The sequence below is a fragment of the Hylobates moloch genome, unplaced genomic scaffold (genome assembly GCF_009828535.3).
Source record: "Hylobates moloch isolate HMO894 unplaced genomic scaffold, HMol_V3 SCAFFOLD_14, whole genome shotgun sequence".
NCBI lineage: Eukaryota > Metazoa > Chordata > Mammalia > Primates > Hylobatidae > Hylobates > Hylobates moloch.
Window position 1 is genome coordinate 1,594,757 of NW_026652289.1, and position 17,095 is coordinate 1,611,851.

At 54.2% G+C, this 17,095-nt stretch overlaps 1 long non-coding RNA gene across 1 annotated transcript; it reads left to right on the forward strand.

Annotated features, from left to right (window-relative positions):
• The first annotated feature begins 10,054 nt into the window (after positions 1 to 10,054).
• LOC116482554 (uncharacterized) lies at positions 10,055 to 15,357 on the forward strand. The gene is made up of 2 exons (XR_004251896.1): positions 10,055 to 10,339; positions 14,912 to 15,357. It is a non-coding gene; the product is annotated as an uncharacterized LOC116482554 (long non-coding RNA).
• The last annotated feature ends 1,738 nt before the right edge of the window (positions 15,358 to 17,095 follow it).

The window sequence follows — 17,095 nt, forward strand, 5'->3', positions numbered from 1 at the left end:
CCACCGTGAGCCAATCCCCAAAGCCAGGGGTTCTCCCACTGCGACCAGCTTAGACCAACCACTCACATGTGTGAGGGGTGTCAGAAGAATTGACAAAGATTGAGATGAGAAAAAAAAGATCCCGGGGCTCTCCATTCAGCACAGCAGGGGCTTCCAGAGCCCCATGGTGGCTGCCAGTGGGGAGTCCAAACCTGGCGCAGCTGCCTGCACGTCTGGCTTCAGCCTTTTCCGTACATTGAAATAAGAATAGTTAATAAATGCAAAGTCCTTATAATGCTGCCCGGCACACGGCACTATGGGAGCCTTGCTGTCACACTAGGTCCTATCTGCCTCCTTGCTGGAACCTTCCTGGGCCTCTTGTTGCACTCAGAGTTCAACCCTAACCCCTTTCAAGGCCCAGCGGCCTGGCACACTGTTTCCTGCCTCCCTGCCCCTCGCTGCACCTCTCTCGGCTCCCCTGGCCCGGGCTGAACCTGCCAGCTTCGCACCTGCTGCCCCTTCTGTCTCTGCCCAGGGCCCCGAGTGGCTCCTCCCCTAACCAGGCCCTGCTCGGCGGGGGCGGCCGCTCTCGTCTCTCTCCCCTCTGCCACTTCGTTTCTCTCTGCTGCCCACAGTTTGTGTGTATTGGCTTCCTGCTGTCTTCCCCCCTGGGAACAGGAGTTCAGATCCCCTGAGACAGGAATCATACAGGGTGGTTGCAAGACGATAGAAAATTCCAGGCACTGGTTTTCCATGACCAGCAAAAGGAAACTGTTGAAATAGATTTCAGGCTGTAAGACCCTGAAAACCAGAGTGCGGGCCAAGCTGGCTAAGACCAACTGGACCCACCCTGGTGCTGGGTTTGACCCGGGTTTCACCTAGGACCTCATGATACCCTCATTAACATCCTAAATCCCAGGCCAGGTGTGGTGGCCCACACCTGTAATCCCAGCACTTTGGGAGGCCGAGGCGGGTGGATCCCCTGAGGTCATGAGTTCAAGACCAGCCTGGCTAACGTGGTGAAACGCTGTCTCTACAAAAATACAAAAATTAGCTGGGCGTGGTGGCACATGCCTGTAATCCCAGCTACTCGGGAGGCTGAGGCAGGAGAACTGCTTGAACCCGGGAGACAGAGGTTGCTGTGAGCTGAGATCGCACCACTGCATTCCAGCCTGGGTGACAGAGTGAGACTCTGTCTCAAAAAAAAAAAAAAAAAAAAATCCTAAATCCCACACCCACGGGTGCCAGGACAGTTCTGGGAACACCCATGTTTGGAGTAAAAACTGGTGGGACCACAGTTCTGAGAAATCGCCACCTTTTCCCAGGAATCTTCTTGGACTCTGCCCCTTGGTTAAAAAAAAAAAACCCATAAAGGCAGCAGCCCCAAACCTCGCTGCGTGACTGTCTTGTGAGTCCACGCGAACTCCCCTCTTGAGTGTAGACTTTTCGCTTTGCAATAAATCTCTGTACTTTCACTATTTTCGGACTTGTCCTTGAATTCCTTCTCGCGATGGTGTCAAGAGTCCTGACACTGGCTGGGGTCGAGGTCCCATCAGTGTTTGGGGACCTCGCATAGCCCACCAGTATCACCCTCAGATGAGCCGAGGGCGTGCAGGTCCCAGGTCCGCTTGGTGCCGGTGGCATGAGTGGGCGGTCTGTGAAAGCCAGGGGACCCACAGCAGTGCCAGCCCCCAAGGTAGGGCCTGCTTGCCCTCGGCTCCCCCAGGTGTGAGCCCGCCCTGTAGCAGCAGGCTGCCCCTGATGGTACTGCAGAGACCAGGGTGAGCTCGGCTCTGTCCCCAGAGGGCCGGCGGGCTTCTGCTGGCTGTTTGCACAGCTCGCTGGGTGTGGGGCAGCCTTGGCCCTTAGCAGGGGCCTCCCTCTCCCTGCAGGGGAGGGTCCCCAGAGTCACCGGCCCAGCTGCTGTTTCTGCAACGCCCCCCTCCCCGCCCCCACCATCAAGGCTCCTCTGCCCCTGCCTTTACCTCCCCAGGACTGGGGCCTCCATCTGCTTTCACCTCCCTGGGCTCCCAGGCTCAGCCCTCCAAGAGTTGCTGCAGCTTTTCTTTCTCTTCCTTTCACTACAGATGCGTTCCCCCCTCAGTTCCAGGTGTGCGTTGGGGAGAGAGACAAGGGCGTTGCCCAGGCTGCCATCCTTAAGAAGTCTACGTGGGAAATGGGTAACCCACAGGAACAGACTTGGGTCAGCGGCAGTCATGTCCCCTGCAGACACCTCTTCCCTAGCTGCTCCCTTCGGGCTCAGATGCCGCCTCCTCTCTGCAGCCTCCTGCCAGGACCTGTCTGCCGGAGCTTCCTTCACTCAGCCCTGAACCCCGCCCACCACTCCCTGCAGGCACAAATCCCTGATTTCTGTCCATCTGTTCCTTGCCTCTGAAATGTCACCATTGGGTGTTAAAGGGTCTGGAGGTGACCTGGGGCAGGTGAGATAGGGGGACCATGAGGGGGCCACTCCTCAGCCCTATGCTCTCTATTCTGCCCCTAAGAGGAGCTAAGGAACAGTTCTTTGGTCTGATTGTGACACTGCATCCTGTGCTTTCACTGTGTGGTGGGCTGAGTAATGGCCCCGGAATGTCCGGGCCCCAATCCCTGGAAAGTGACCTCACCTGGCAGGAATCTTTGCAGGGGGAACTGAGAGGCCCTGAGGAGGGGGATTATCTCGGATCATCCGGGTGGGCCTGAGGCGCCTCCGGTGTCCTTAGGAGGGGAGGTCTGCCCCAGAAGACCGTGTATCACCAGCCCTGTGCTGCTCTGCTGGCCGCGAGAGGGAGGCCAAGGGGGCAGCGCGGGGCTGGGGCGGCAGGAGCCGCGAGGAGCAGTCCTGTAGACACCTTTGTTGTGCCCGGTGAAACCACTTTGGACCTGGCCTGGAGCTGTGCGAGCATCCATTTCTGATGTTGCAGCTGCCTGCTCTGTGGCGATTTGTTGCAGCTGAAGCTCATGCAGCGCGGCGGTGGCGTGATCTGTGTTTCTCGGGATGCGTGGCCCCCATTCCTGCTGGAGCCAGGGCACTGTGCGGAGGTGCTGGAGGCCCTAGGGGGGCGGTGTGTGGTCCCCTCAAGGCTATTCGGCTGTGAGGACCAACGTCTCCACCTCCTCCAGCAGCCGGCCCTCCTGCAGCAGCTGGGGTCGGGCGGGATGTGGGGGCGTGAACACAACGGGCCAGAACCCAGGTGTGGGCTCGAAGCTTCTGTGGGGCTGCTCCATGCGAGTGCCGTTCCCAAATAATTATCTGGTCAAATGTGACGTGGTCCTGCAGGGAGACTTGGCAGACTGGGCAGAGCCTGACAGGCTCACACACTTTGAGCAGAAATTCCTTTTTCAGAAATTGCCTCTAAGGAAACGCCATGCGTAGGGATTCAGATGTGCAACGGAAGGGGCTTGATGCGGCTGCTCCTCGAATTTTGGTGGACTTGGTGGGATGCACCACCCAACCACACCTTCTGGTGTGTTCCCTGTAGGACACTGTCCAGACAGACGACCTGGCCCCAGGGTTCCAGGCAGGGTCCGGGCTCACTGATTGTTGCTGGAGAGGTTGGAAGGAGGGGTGAGTGGGGCTGCCCCTCAGTGCCTTGGCCCTGCAGCTTGAGGTCACACCCTGGCTTCGGCATCGGCAGTGGGGCCCACACAGGGCTGTGCCAGCCTCGCCGTGGGGGCACCCCTCTGCTGGGGTGGGTCTCAGCAGAGATAGAGAATATTGTGCTGTTGAGAACACTAAACGTGTTAGCTGTCGGTGAGACTATAAGTGATTCCTACCCTTTTCTTCATGTATCTTTGTATTTCTAGATTTCCTACAATAAACATGTATTAAATTACTATTCTAGTGAAAGAAATAAAAGATAGTAGACTTCCACTTCTAGACAAGATGGAGTGACAGGGGCTGAATGTACTTATCTGCCCAAAACAACTAAATAAGAGACAACACTATTGAAACCAGGGTCCTCAAGGCAATGGGCATCAGACAAAAAGGGGCCGTCACCCGAGAAAGGGGACACAGACGCAATGAGCCCTCTGAGGGCCCAGCCGACCTCCCGGAGAGAGTTTCCAGGTCACAGTGCTGGGAGGTGACGCAGGTGGAGCCAGGGGATCTCCTGAGTTGAGGACGCTGAGGGTCAGGGAGACCAAGGCAGCCACAGTTTGCAGGGCAGAGGATGAGAGAGGGGAGCTGCACTTAGCGAGAACCCTGGAAAGGCACAGAGGGCCCCTGAGAGACAGCAGAAGGCTGATGAGCAAATTGAATCTGTAGTTAAAAATCTTCCCCTCTCACATACAAAATAACCCTGGGCTTAGACGGCTTCACAGGGGAGTTCCAGCCAACATTTAAGAAAGAGCTAATAGCAATTCTACATAAGCTCTTCCAGAAAGTTGAAAAGCAGGCATTTTTCTCGAGTCCTTCCAGGAGGCCAGCATGATCTTGATATGAAAACCAAAGACATTACAGGAGAAGAAAATAGAAACAAGCAACCCCCTTTAGAAGTCCTAAACAAACGCTTACTAAACTGAACCCAACAACGTATTAAAAAGATAATACATCATAACCAAGGAGAATTTTCCCCAATATATCAGGATTGTCTTCAGGATTGAACACATAAAAATCAATTTAAGTCACCATATTACAAACTGAAAGAAAAACAATGTGATTCTCTCAATAGACACAGAAAAAGCATTTGACGGATTCCAACATGCATTCTGAAAACACTCTTGGCAAACAGGAGTAGAGGCAACTTCTTCAACCTGATAAAAGGCATCTGTGAACACCCCACAGCTGACATCATACCTACTTGTGAAAGACTGGGTGCTTCCCCTGAGGCCAGGAACAAGTCAGGGACAGCACTCTCAATGGTCCCATTCAGCACTGCACAGGAGGTTCTAGTCAGGGCAATTAGGAAGGAAAAAAAGAAAATGAAAGGCATCGTTATTGGAAAGAAAAGAATAATACTGTCTTTATTTGCAGAAGACAAGTTCATCTATGCAAAAAAATCTAATGGAATTCACGAAAGAAAAAGCTGCTAGAGTGAGGAGTGAGCATCACAAGGTCGCAAGGTCAAGATCAATGCCAAGAGTCACTGCATTTCCATACCCCAGCAATGGACAGCCAGAAATTAAAATGGAAAGAACAACACACTTGTCATAACATCCAAATTATGAACTAGGGATAAATCTGATAGAAGGTGTGAAAGACTTGCACACATACAATGAGAAAACATTGCTGAGAAAAACGAAAGAGGACATAAGAAATAAAAACACCATCTTCATGGGCTGAGGCTCCACGTGTGTAAGATCTAAGTTATCCCCAAATTGATCTACACATTCAGCAAAATCCCAACTGAAGTCTCAAAAGGCGTTTTTTTTTGGAAGAGGATTTGACAAACTCATTCTAAACTTCACATAGACAGGCAAAGCCCCTATAACAACCAGAACATCTTTGGAAGATATGAGCAAAGTTGGAGGATTTACACTAGCTGATTTTTAGACTTGATAAAGCTGTAGTGACCAAGATAGTGTGTTTATAAAATGCTCAGAAATACAGCCATACACACATGGACAATTGGTTTTTGACAAAAGACTCTCAGTGAAGAAAAGAGAGTCTTTTCAACAAGCAGTGCTAAAACAACTGACTAGCCACATGGAAGAAGGAACATTTATCTATACCCCAGGGGTGTATAAAAAATGAACTCAAAATGGATTATAGGTCTAAACGTAAAACCTAAAACTATAAAACTTCCAGAAGAAAACATATGAGAAAATCTTTTTAGGTTAGGCAGAAATTTCTTAAATTCAACACCAAAATAAATGAATAAACTAGAATTCATCAAAATGTAAAACTTCTGCTCTGCAAAAGACATGTTTAAGAGAATGAAGAGATTGGCAACAAAGTAGGAGAAAATATTTGCAAATGATGAATCTGATAAGACTCCAGCATGCCTTAAAGAACTCTCAAAATTCAATAATGAGAAAACTAATAACACCATTAAAAAATGGGCAAAAGATTTGAACAGAAAATCCCTCAAAGAAGACATAGAAATTCAGATGAAAACACAAAAAAAGATGATCAACATCATTAGTTACCAGGGAAATTAAAACCACCATGAAATGCCACTGTCCATGCATTAAAATGGCTAAAATGAAAAAGACTGACAGTATCAAGTGTTGATGAGGATGTGGAGTGTCATGGTTGAATGTCTGTGTCCCTCCAAAATTCGTATACTGAAGCCTTAGCCCCCAGTGGGGCTGTATTGGAGATGGGCCTCTAAGGAAGCAATTAAGGTAAAGTGAGGTCCTAGAGGTGGGGCCCTGATCCAATAGGATTAGTGTCCTTATGAGAAGAGACACCAGAGAGTTTGCTCTTTTTTCTCTGCATGTTTGCACTCGTGAAGGCCCTGTGAGGATACAGCAAGGAGGTGGCTGTCAACAAGCCAGGAGAGAGCCCTCACTGGGAATCAAATCTAGCAGCACTTTGGTCAGGGACTTCCAGCCTCTAGAATGGTGGGAAAATTAATTTTTGTGGTTTAACCCCCACCCCCTTTCTGTGGTATTTTGCTAGAGCAGCCTGAGCAGACCAAGATATCGAACAACTGAGGATGTGGAGAAACTGACACTGCTGGTGGGGGTGGAAAATGGAACAGCCACTTTTAATAGCAGTTTGACAGTTTCTTAAAAAGTTAATGATATGCAGCCAGGTGCGGTGGCTCACTCCTGTAATCCCAGCACTTTGGGAGGCCGAGGCAGGCAGATCACAAAGTCAGGAGATCGAGACCATCCTGGCTAACATGGTGAAACCCCATCTCTACTAAAAATACAAAGAAATTAGCCGGGCATGGTAGCGAGTGCCTGTAGTCCCAGCTACTCGGGAGGCTGAGGCAGGAGAATGGCGTGAACCCGGGAGGCAGAGCTTGCGGTGAGCCGAGATCGTGCCACTGCACTCCAGCCTGGGTGAGAGCGAGACTCTGTCTCAAAAAAAAAAAAAAAAAAAAGTTAATGATATGCCTCCCACAGGATCCAGACCTTTGACCCTAAGTTTTTCGTCAAGGGAAATGAAAGCATATACGTCCATACAAAGACTTGTCTACAAATATTCACAAATGTTCACAGCAGCTTTGTTTGCAGTGGCCACAGACTAGAAACAGCCCAAATGTCCAGCAACAGGGGAACCAGTAAACAAACTGCAGTCTCTCCTTACAATGGAATCCTAATAGGAATATGCCCATTGATCCACACAGCAGCATAGACGGATCTCAGAATAATCATTGCAGTCTCTCCACATGATGGAATCCTAATAGGAATATGCCACATTGATCCACACAGCGGCACAGACGGATCTCAGAATAATCATGCTGAGTGACAGGAGCCAGACCAAAAACAAACAAACCCCCCCCCCAAAAAAAACCATACTGGATGATTCCACTGACACAAGTTTGTAGAAAATGCAAACTAATCTATAGTGACAGAAACAGATCAGTGGTTGCCTGGGGATGGGGTTACGCGGAGGGCAGAAGGGGGACAGGGTGGCACAGAGGGACAAGAGGGAATGTTGGGGGTGCTGCACAGGTTATCTTGACTGTGGTGATGGTTTCATAAGTGTACACATGTCAAAACCTGTCAAATTGCATGCTTTAGAAGTGTGTTTATTTCACGTCACTATTACCTCTGTTTTTAAAATTCTAGACAATGACGACTGCAAAATGGTAGGATAAGGACGTCCAAAAAGCCTCATTGATAAAAGCAATGAGAACACTGGCAAAAATGATCAGAATCAGCTTTTTCAGACCTCTGGAAATTAACCAAAGATTTGCAGTGAGGAATGAAATTCCAGTGAAAAGCAATAGCCTGGCAGCCACTGGGGTGGAGAACTGAGGCCGAGCTCCCCCAAAGCCTCTTCCCAGAGAACTGTCATTATCTGAGCTGCCTCTCTGTTCCACTAATCGTTAGGCAGGCAGCGAAGGCTGAGGCAGAGTTGACAGCCGCCTGGCTGAGTGTGGACGGCATGCCCCATGACTGCACGGAGCTCCTCAGCAAAGACGGAGAGACTCTTCAGTTCCAGATGCTTAAGGAAATCTCTGCCCAATTATTCAATGGCCACTAAGCTAAGCGAGCAGAGACTTCAGTGGGCACACATGACAAAGAATACAGACTCGACAGAATTTGTCCAGAAATCACTAAACAAATAATAACAATAACAAGTAGAAACAACAAACTCTGGGAAGGGAAGAGAATTTGATTTCTAGAATTACAACATTCTATTATATTAAATGTCCAGTTTTCAAAAAAGAGTTTTAGAGATATACAAAGAAATTTTTAAAAGTCTCAAACATGGGGAAAAAAGCAAACAATAGAATCTGTCCCTGAGAAAGCCCAGAGATTAGAGTTACTGGACAAAGACTTTAAATCAGTTGCTTTAAATAGGTCCAAAGAACTAAAGGAAATTATGGATAAAGAGCTAAAAGAAAGTATGAGAACAGTGTATCACCAAGTAGAAAATACAACAAAGAGATGTAAATTATTTCTTTAAAAAAATTCTGGAGTTGAAAAGTACAATAACTCAAATGAAGCTTTCATTGTAGGGGTTCACCAGAAATTTGAGCAGGCAGAAGAAAGAATCAACAAACTAGAAGACAGGTCAGCCTGTCCAGCTTGAGAAACAGAACAGCAACAACAACATGAATGACGAAAAATGAACAGAACCTTCAGAGACCTCTGGGACACCATCAACCATACAAACACACACATCATGAAGTCCCACAAGGAGAGGAGACAGAGGAAAGGGAAGAAAGAATATTTGAAAAAGTAACAGCCAACTCAACTTTAATGAAAACATTAATCTACACATCCTAGATGCTCAACAAACTCCAAGTAAAATAAACTCAGAGAGATCCACACCGAGACACATCATAGTCAAGCTGTGAAATGTGAAAAGCAGAGAGAATTCTAAAAATAGCAAGAGAGAAGGGACTCATCTCATACAAGGAATCCTAAATAAGATTAACAGATGACTTATTAGAAATCATGGGGCCAGAAAGCAGTGGGATGACATATTCAAAGTGCTGAAAGAAAAAGACTGCCAACCGAGAATTGTATAATAGTATAGCTGTCCTTCAGGAGTGAAGGAGAAATTAATACAAATAAACAACAAAATAAAATGATAAAATATAAATAAAATTATATAAATACCATGTATTATATATAAAATTATATATATTAAAAATTCTAAATATAAATACGATTACATATGTGTGTATACATACTATATATCAATTTTTTTAAGTTTTTAAACAAAATCTGAGATAATTCATCACTAGCAGACCAGATACTACAGACAGGCCCACAGGCTGAAATGTAAGGACACTAGACAGCCACTTATGTCAACTTGAAGAAATAAACACTAGTAAAGGTAACCATGGAGGTCAATATAGAAGACGGTGTGAGTGTATTTTTTTAATTGTAATCTTGTATGCTTAGACATAGAGTTACCATATGTGTTAAGCTGTTTTTATGGAGCTATAAATACCTGAGACCAGGCCATTTATAAGAGAAGAGGATTAACTGGCTCACAGTTCTGCAGGCTGTACAGGAAGCATAAGGGCTTCTTCCTCCGGGGAGGCCTCAAGAAGCTCTCACTCACGGCGGAAGGTGAAGGGGGAGCGGGTGAGTCACATGGTGAAAGCGGGAGCAGCGGGGTAGGGGAGGTGCCACACGTGTTTAAACACCAGATCTCACAGGAACCCAGAGTGAGAGCTCACTCTTCACCAAGGGGATGGCTCAAGCCATTCCTGAGGGAGTCACGCCCGTGACCTAAACACCTGCCACCAGGCCCCACCTCCAACACGGGGGAACGCAATTCAACATGAGACTTGGCAAGGACGTGCATTTGAACTATATCACCGTATAACTCTGGAAGTCTACTTCTAGACTGATACTCAAGACAACTGAAAACAAGTCCACACAAAACTTGTGAATCAATGTTGTCACAGCATTATTCATCATAGCCAAAAGATAAAATCAGCCCAAATGTCCGTCAGCTGACGGACGGGTTAAAAATGTGGCCCATCCTCGAGAGGCATGAAGTACTGACGGGTGGAACGACACGGAGGAGCCTCAGAAACACCCACCATGCTGCTGCCCAGAAGAGGCAGACGTGGAAGGCCACGCGCTCTATGACCTCATCCATGGGAAACGCACAGAGGCAAGGGCTGCCAGGGGCTGGGAGGAGGGGGCACAGGAGGGCCGGCTGTGGGGATGGTGTTTCTCCTGCGGGCGGTGGGCCGGCTGACCCTGGCCCTGCACCACAGTGGGAGTGGACCAGATGCCGCTGAACTGCCTGGACTTTCAAGGGGTAAATTCCAAGGTATGTGAATTATATTTTAATTTAAAAACATTGTGTGAGAGATCATTTTTGTTAAAGATGCCATCTATGCTTAAAAGCCTGCACCAATGCCAGGCCATACCACGGTGGGCCCTGGTGCCCCCACCCAGGGAGCAGTCCAGCTGCGAGCCCAGGCCGATGGGGCCAGCAGGGATGGGAAGGGGCGTGGAGGGGCCCACAGATGCTGCGGCCCAGCCTGGTCTGAGAGGGGCCACCTCTGTGCTGGGGCTCCCAGGCACCCACCTCCCGTGGCAACTCCTGGCTCCGGTCGGCTCCCAGCCCCTCTGTGGCTTCGGAGACCGAATCTGCCTGCATCTGCCATTGATTTCCAATTCCAAGGACGTTGTGTTTACAGTGTAGTGAGATGGGTTTGTGTTTCTGCAGGAGATTCTAGAAGTCAGACCTCGGAGTGGGGGAGGTGCTAGGCCTCCCTCCCACCTGGGTAACCCGACCATGAGCCTGGGGAAGCTGGCTCGGCACCCCCAGCCCTGACCTCTCCTCGTGGGCCTGGCACGGCAGGCTTTGGGCATAGCCAGGACCCCCAGGGCCTCAGTCTAGCCCCTCATTTTCCAAGGAGGCAACCGAGGCCCAGCCAGGCTTTCAAGGCCGGGCAGAGCCAGCCTGGAACTCAAGTCCCCAACTCCCAGTCATGGAATGTTGTACAAGAGGATTCTGGCAGCCAACCCTGACATCTTTAAAAATGATCTTTCTGGCCCTTAACTACTGGGGCAGCACAGTTCCTCAGCTGTCTGTCTTTGTGCTGGGCTGTGCCTGGCTTTGCCTGCAGCTATCAGTTCTATTTTGTACGCTAGGAACAAGGCCAGGGCAGCCTCTGTGATCCCCTCGAGCTGGCCTGTCTTCCCTGACCCTTCCCTCTCGGCCCCTGGCCTTGCTGTAATGTCCATGGACACCTCCTGCCCACCCTGGTGGGCACCACTGTGTGGACACAGTCCTGGGAGGGGTGGGGGCACCACTTTGGGAACTGAGGGTCTGAGCTCTGCCCTGTCTTTGAGCCTTTGTTTTCCTTGTGTGCAGACGAGGCCTCCAGCCAGGTCCTCTCCAAAGTCTCGGCCCCCTGCCTGGTGCAATCTCTGCCTGACAAACCCGGCCCCCCGAAGTGCTCTCACTCCCTTGAGTCTCATTTTATTAACAGGGGGCTGTTCTTATGGAAGGTCCCACACCCATTGTCTTAGCTGACCCCACAGCAGGGAGGTGGGGAGGACAGGGATCTTCTGCCCACTCTGAGGACAAGGAGACAGCCTGGAGGGGGTGGCTGGAGGAGGGTCTGGCTCCGTCCCTTCTGCTGCGCTTGGGCCAGGAGCAGGATTCCAGCTGCCCGACTACCCTGTAGTCCACACCTGGAGGATGCGGTCACCCGTGAGTGCCCTGGACCTGGGGCGCTGTCCTGGCACTTGGCACCCCTTCCGGATGAGGGGGCAACCCAAGCAGGCACCCAGCAGGCAGGAGACAGAGCTGGGCCTGGCACCAACCTGGCTTCCTTCGAGCCTTTACGGGTCCCGGGGGCACCTGGGAAAACTCTTGAGTTGGGTTTTGGTAGCAGGAACGGGCCAGGCCCCACATCCCAAGCAGAGGCCGTGGGGACTGGGAGGCAGCTCGCTGCCCTAAGAGGGCGGTAGTGGGGCCCCAGGCCCAGAGATGAGCCGCGTCCCACCCCACATGATACACCCCTGCCCCTGCACGCGGCAGGCCCCTCACAGGGCTCTACTCCAGGGCGTGTGCTGGCGGCTGGGGAGGCCCGAGAGGATAGTGGTTCCATGGAAACGGGAGAGGGGACACTGTGTCCAGGGCGCCGGTCCCAGCCCCAGGGCCAGCGAGGTCAAGGTCTCCTTGCTGGGCCTCCCTTCCACTAGGCGTGACCCCAGGAGGTGGTGTGAATGCCCGCAGGGGCTGTTCTGATCAAGTCCACTCAGCATCTCCCTGTCTGCACGCTCCCCACCCAACTCCTTCCCCAGCTCCCTCCCTAACCCCTCCCCAGCCCCTCCCCAGCTCCCTCCCCAGCTCCCTTCCTAACCCCTCACCCACCCCTCCGCAACACTTCCCCAGATCCTTGCCCCACTCTTCCCCAACCCCCTCCCCAGCCCCCCTCCCTGACCCCTCCCCAGCAGTCTCCCCAGCCCCTCCCCAGATCTTCCCCAGCCCCTCCCCAGCCCCCTTCTCAGCCCCTGGGTGTCAAGGCTGTATCGCGGCCTCTTGCGAGGACAGAGCAGCTGGCCGTGGTGCTGGCTCTTGGACTTTCTAGAGCAGCTCCCTGGAGGCCTAAGGGGGCTGGGGCAGGGGTAGACACAGGTGTTCAGCCCCCGTTCCCAGCCCACTCACAGGAGAGTTAGCAGGGTAGACGCCAGACCCCAGGCAGGACTGACTACGGGCTTGGGACAACACTACCTGGAGGGGCAGCAGCCCCCAGGTGAGCAGAGCTGACTCAGTAGCTGCATGGGACGCTGGGCCTCCAGCCTGGCTGCATTCACACCTGGTCATCCTGGCAAGCTCAGGGCTGAGACCAAGTTCTGGGGGTGCAGAGCAGCGCCTCCAGGCCTGTTGCCCCCACTCAGCATCTCGGGATCCACTGTCCCAGCATGGGTGCCCTGCATGGGGCCGGTCCTCCCGGGACCTCCACGCAGGGACATGGGCTGCCAGACCCACCGCCTTCTGCCGTGGCTGGATCCAGGGCCGCCTTCCTCTGCAGGCACTCGTGGGCTGAGGGGTGGGAGCAGGAGCCTGGGGAATTCAGGAGACCCCGATTGCAGTTCTGGTTTAGCCGCAAACCAGCTGCGTCCTGGCCCCCAGTGGCCACATGGACGCCATGCTCTCAGGCGTGTGGGGCTCCCATGTCCACGGCTCCTGCCCGGATGCCCCTCCACGTCTGTGTACGTCCCTGCTGCTACCAGGCCCCCGGCTGAGCGAGAGCGGCCAAGGCCCAGCCTCAGAGCCCACGCTGCCTCCCGGCCTCTCCCGCCCCACAGGCCCTGGCCCACGCTGGTGTCCGTGCTCCTGGCTCAGAGCTCCGCCAGCCCGTCCTCCCTGGCTTCCTGCCACTCTCTGTGCGTGAGTCACTGGGCAGGAGCCACCACGCCACGAAAGGAAGCCGATAGGGTGGAGAGCATCCTCGGTGTGTGTCGTCGGGGCACCAGCCTGGCCACCTACCGCCAGTCCCCCTGGACGAGTGACGGAGGGCTTCTTCTCAGGGTGCACTTGGAGTCACAGACACCCCGGGGCAGAAGAGCCATGAGTGCTCGTGGGGTCCAGGCTTTGGCTTGCGCAGAAGCTTAGGCTGAGGCACTGCGGAAATCTGCAGGGTCTGGTTTTGGATCCGATTTATGTCTCTGCTCTGTCGCCAAAGTTTTGCCTTTTCTGGAACGTTACAGAAATGAGGTCTCACGGGATGCGGCCCGTCTGGCTTCCTCCACTTAGGCGCGCTTAGGACTCGCCTGTGCTGCGAAGGACCAGCGCCCGCCTTTTGCCCCCAAGATCCCGCGGTATGGGGGGGCCACAGCTGTTTTATCCCCTCGCCGGTGATGGGCACCTGAGTTCTCTCCAGTGCGTAGGGGGTTACAAACCAGCGTCTCTCCACATCCACTCCCAGGTTTTGTGTGAATACAGGTTTTCGGCTAATTTGGGTGCACGCCCAGGACAGGTTTCTGTTGAGCCCTGGCTCCTCTGACTGGAGGGTCCGCCCGGACAAAGGGGTGGTCACGCTGGAAGTGCTGAGTGTGGGCGAGGAAGTGCAGCGGCCTCAGCAGCAGTTTCCAGAATGCTCTTCCTTGGCTGGCAGAGGCAGCTTGCAGGGAACCCGAGGCTCCGCAGGTTTTGCGAGTTTGGTAAGAAGGCGTCACACGTGAGACGCACAGGTGCCTGCAATCACTCGTCCTCTGCGGCAGCAGCGAGCAACTCCCTGACCCCGCAGGTGGGGATGGGCGGGGCCAGGCCACGTAACAAGCAGCCCTCAGGACTCGCGGCCTTCCCATCCGTGCTCCACGCCCAGCATGGGTGCCTGGAGGTGTTGTCCTCGCTGTGTTAATGCCCATGACACAGGAACTTGGGGGAGAGATGCCAGCATGGCGCCCAGGATGGAGTCCCTGTGGGGCAGCCTGCGTGGGGCACCGCTGTGACCCAGGAATGGACTGAGAGTCATCAGGGCAGGACCATGAGCACCGTCCTTCTTGGGTTTCCTGTGGAATTGGGGGCGGGGGTCTGGCCAGTGAAATCTTCAGCGCCAGGGTGCCCATCCGATGGCCTGGCTGCCCGTGTGCAGTGTTTGCCAGTTACTGTGGTGTAAATATTCCTGCCTGGCTGATCTCAAAGCAAAGCGCTGAGCTAAGTTGCACACAGTGACTCGGACAGCGGCCCCAGCACCTGTGCAGCAAGGACTCCCTAAGGACTCTGGGCAGAGTGAGTTTTAGGGGTGCAACAACAGCTGCGAGGTCCCTGGGGCATCCTCCCGGCCACCTGCCACCAACACAGCCCAGCCTCTCCGTCCTGGAGGCCCCCGGTCCTGCAGAGCCACATGAAGTTTGTCTGATGCCGTCTGTCTTCCAGCTCTGCTCTGAGGCCTGACCGTCCCTGGCCTCCAAGTGTCTGCTGACTGAGAGCTCCAGCTCCGGAGAGGTGCCCGGTACCTGCTGAGCAGAGGGACCTGAAGGAGCAGATGCCTCTTCCTCAGACATCTGCGGTCACTTCACAGTGAATGAGGCTCCAGCCAGGTGCCCTGAGAAGTGGCCGACGCCCTACCCAGGAGGAGACCACACAGCCACGGCCAACGTGGGGCTCGAACTCAGGGCTCCGGCCTCCAGCCCTGTCCTTTTCCTTGAGTAGGGGTGACCCCCACAGCGGCCTCTCCGCATCGCTTAGGTGGGGAGCACATGTGGTGAAGACGGGCAGCCTGCAGGTGCCTGCTACGCGTGGGGGCTACAGCCGATGGAAAGCTCAATCATGAGTGAAAACAGAGAAAGTGTTTCTGAAAATACAACAAGTCAGTGGGAAATTAATTTATCCAAAAGCAATTTAAAGCAGCCTTGCAGGAACACAGGTCCACACTGGCAAGGTCATCGCTCACCTGTGGGCTGTGTCTGTCCATCCACTCAACAGATTCATGAGCCTCTGCCCGGCACCATGCCCAGCCCAGGGGCGCCAGTGTGGGTGGGGTGGGGCTCCTGACAGATTCCTGTGGGCAGTGAGGGCCGAGGTGCTGAGGTGCCAGGCAGCCTTGCAGCGACCACAGTTCTGCTTGACCCTGCAGGGGGACGTTTGCGCAGAGCCGCCGTGCTGCCCGGTCGGGGGTCCCAGGCGCTGGGCATGCCCAGGACTGGCCCCACGGCCAAGATGGTGCCGCACAGCCTGGCCTTTTGTCAGGTTCCCGGGATCCACACAGACGCGACCCCCAACCCTGCACAGATCCCCAGAGCCCTGGAACCCTGGCTGGCAGAAACAGACAAGAGTGAAGGGTTCCTATTCCCCTTTTCTCTTCTGAGACCGGAAGGGCTCCCTGGGCTGCTGTCTGGTGAGCCGCTGCTCTGCACGGGGCTTGTCTTGGGCGAGAGGTAGGCAGACCTGGCCTGGGAAGCAGCTCTGGCCATGCCTCCCCCACCGTCTTCAGGGAGCCAGGCCCATGTTACCAGCCCTGTTCTCCTGGGAGAGGCAGGGTGGCACACAGTGCCTTCTCCAAGAGGCTCCTGGCATGAAGCACAGAAGCTGCTCCCCCTGCGAAGCTCCCAGCCCAAGGCGAGGGGACAGGGCACCATCCTGCCTGGCTCCCTGCCAAGGTGAGGGGACAGGGCACCATCCTGCCAGGCTCCCTACGAAGGTGAGGGGACAGGGCACCATCCCACCAGGCTCCCTGCCAAGGTGAGGGGACAGGGCACCATCCTGCCAGGCTCCCTGCCAAGCCCTCTGGAGTGTGGATCAAAGACTGTGGTATGGGCAGAGGCTCCAAGGACATGTGGTCCAGGTTCCTGTTTCAGATGAGGGAAACTGAGGCCGGGGGGTCCCCAAACCACTCCCTGCAGGGTCAGAGGTTGAGCTCAGCCCGGCAGAGCCCCCGCTGCTTGCGCACCTGTCTCTCCCCGTCCCAGGGAGGCCGGAAGGTGCCTGATGGGGCCCAGGCCAGGGGACCCCTTCCACCCTCAGAAGATGGGGACTGGGGCACAGGAGGTCCAGAGGGGGCAGGCCAGACTCTGGCTACTGTCCCTGCTGCCAGCCCGTGGCCTGGTGCGGGGACAGCTCCACACAGCAGGGACAGCGAGGGTGTGCAGGGGGGAGGCCAGGCTGTCTCCACTGCCACCACCACTGCCTGAGGGACGCCTCTACGGCACAGCATTCGTGGCCCTGGGTGGGGTGGAGGGAGAGCCAGGCATCAGGCCAGCAAGGCATCAGAGTCCACACGGCGCTGGCGTCTGAACCAGCAGGGCTGTTGGGACCTGAGCAGCCACGTGGCATCATCTGCCACAGGCCCGGGCCTTCCCCGACACCGCGGCCACTGTGGAGGCTGCAGTCTGGTGCCACCTCCCAAGGGGCAACTTCAGCCTGTGCTCCCCCTCCTGGCCGTGAGATGGGCCCAGGGCCTGCCCCACGCAGCTGGGTGTGCTGCCTCAGACCCAGCCCACCACTGAGGGAGAAGCAGGAGGCCCGCACAGCTGCTGCCACTCAGCCCCGTCGGCTGGTCCCCTGCAGGGCTGATGTGAGCAACCCCCATCGCCGGGGGAGGAGGAAGCGGCCCGTGGCCCA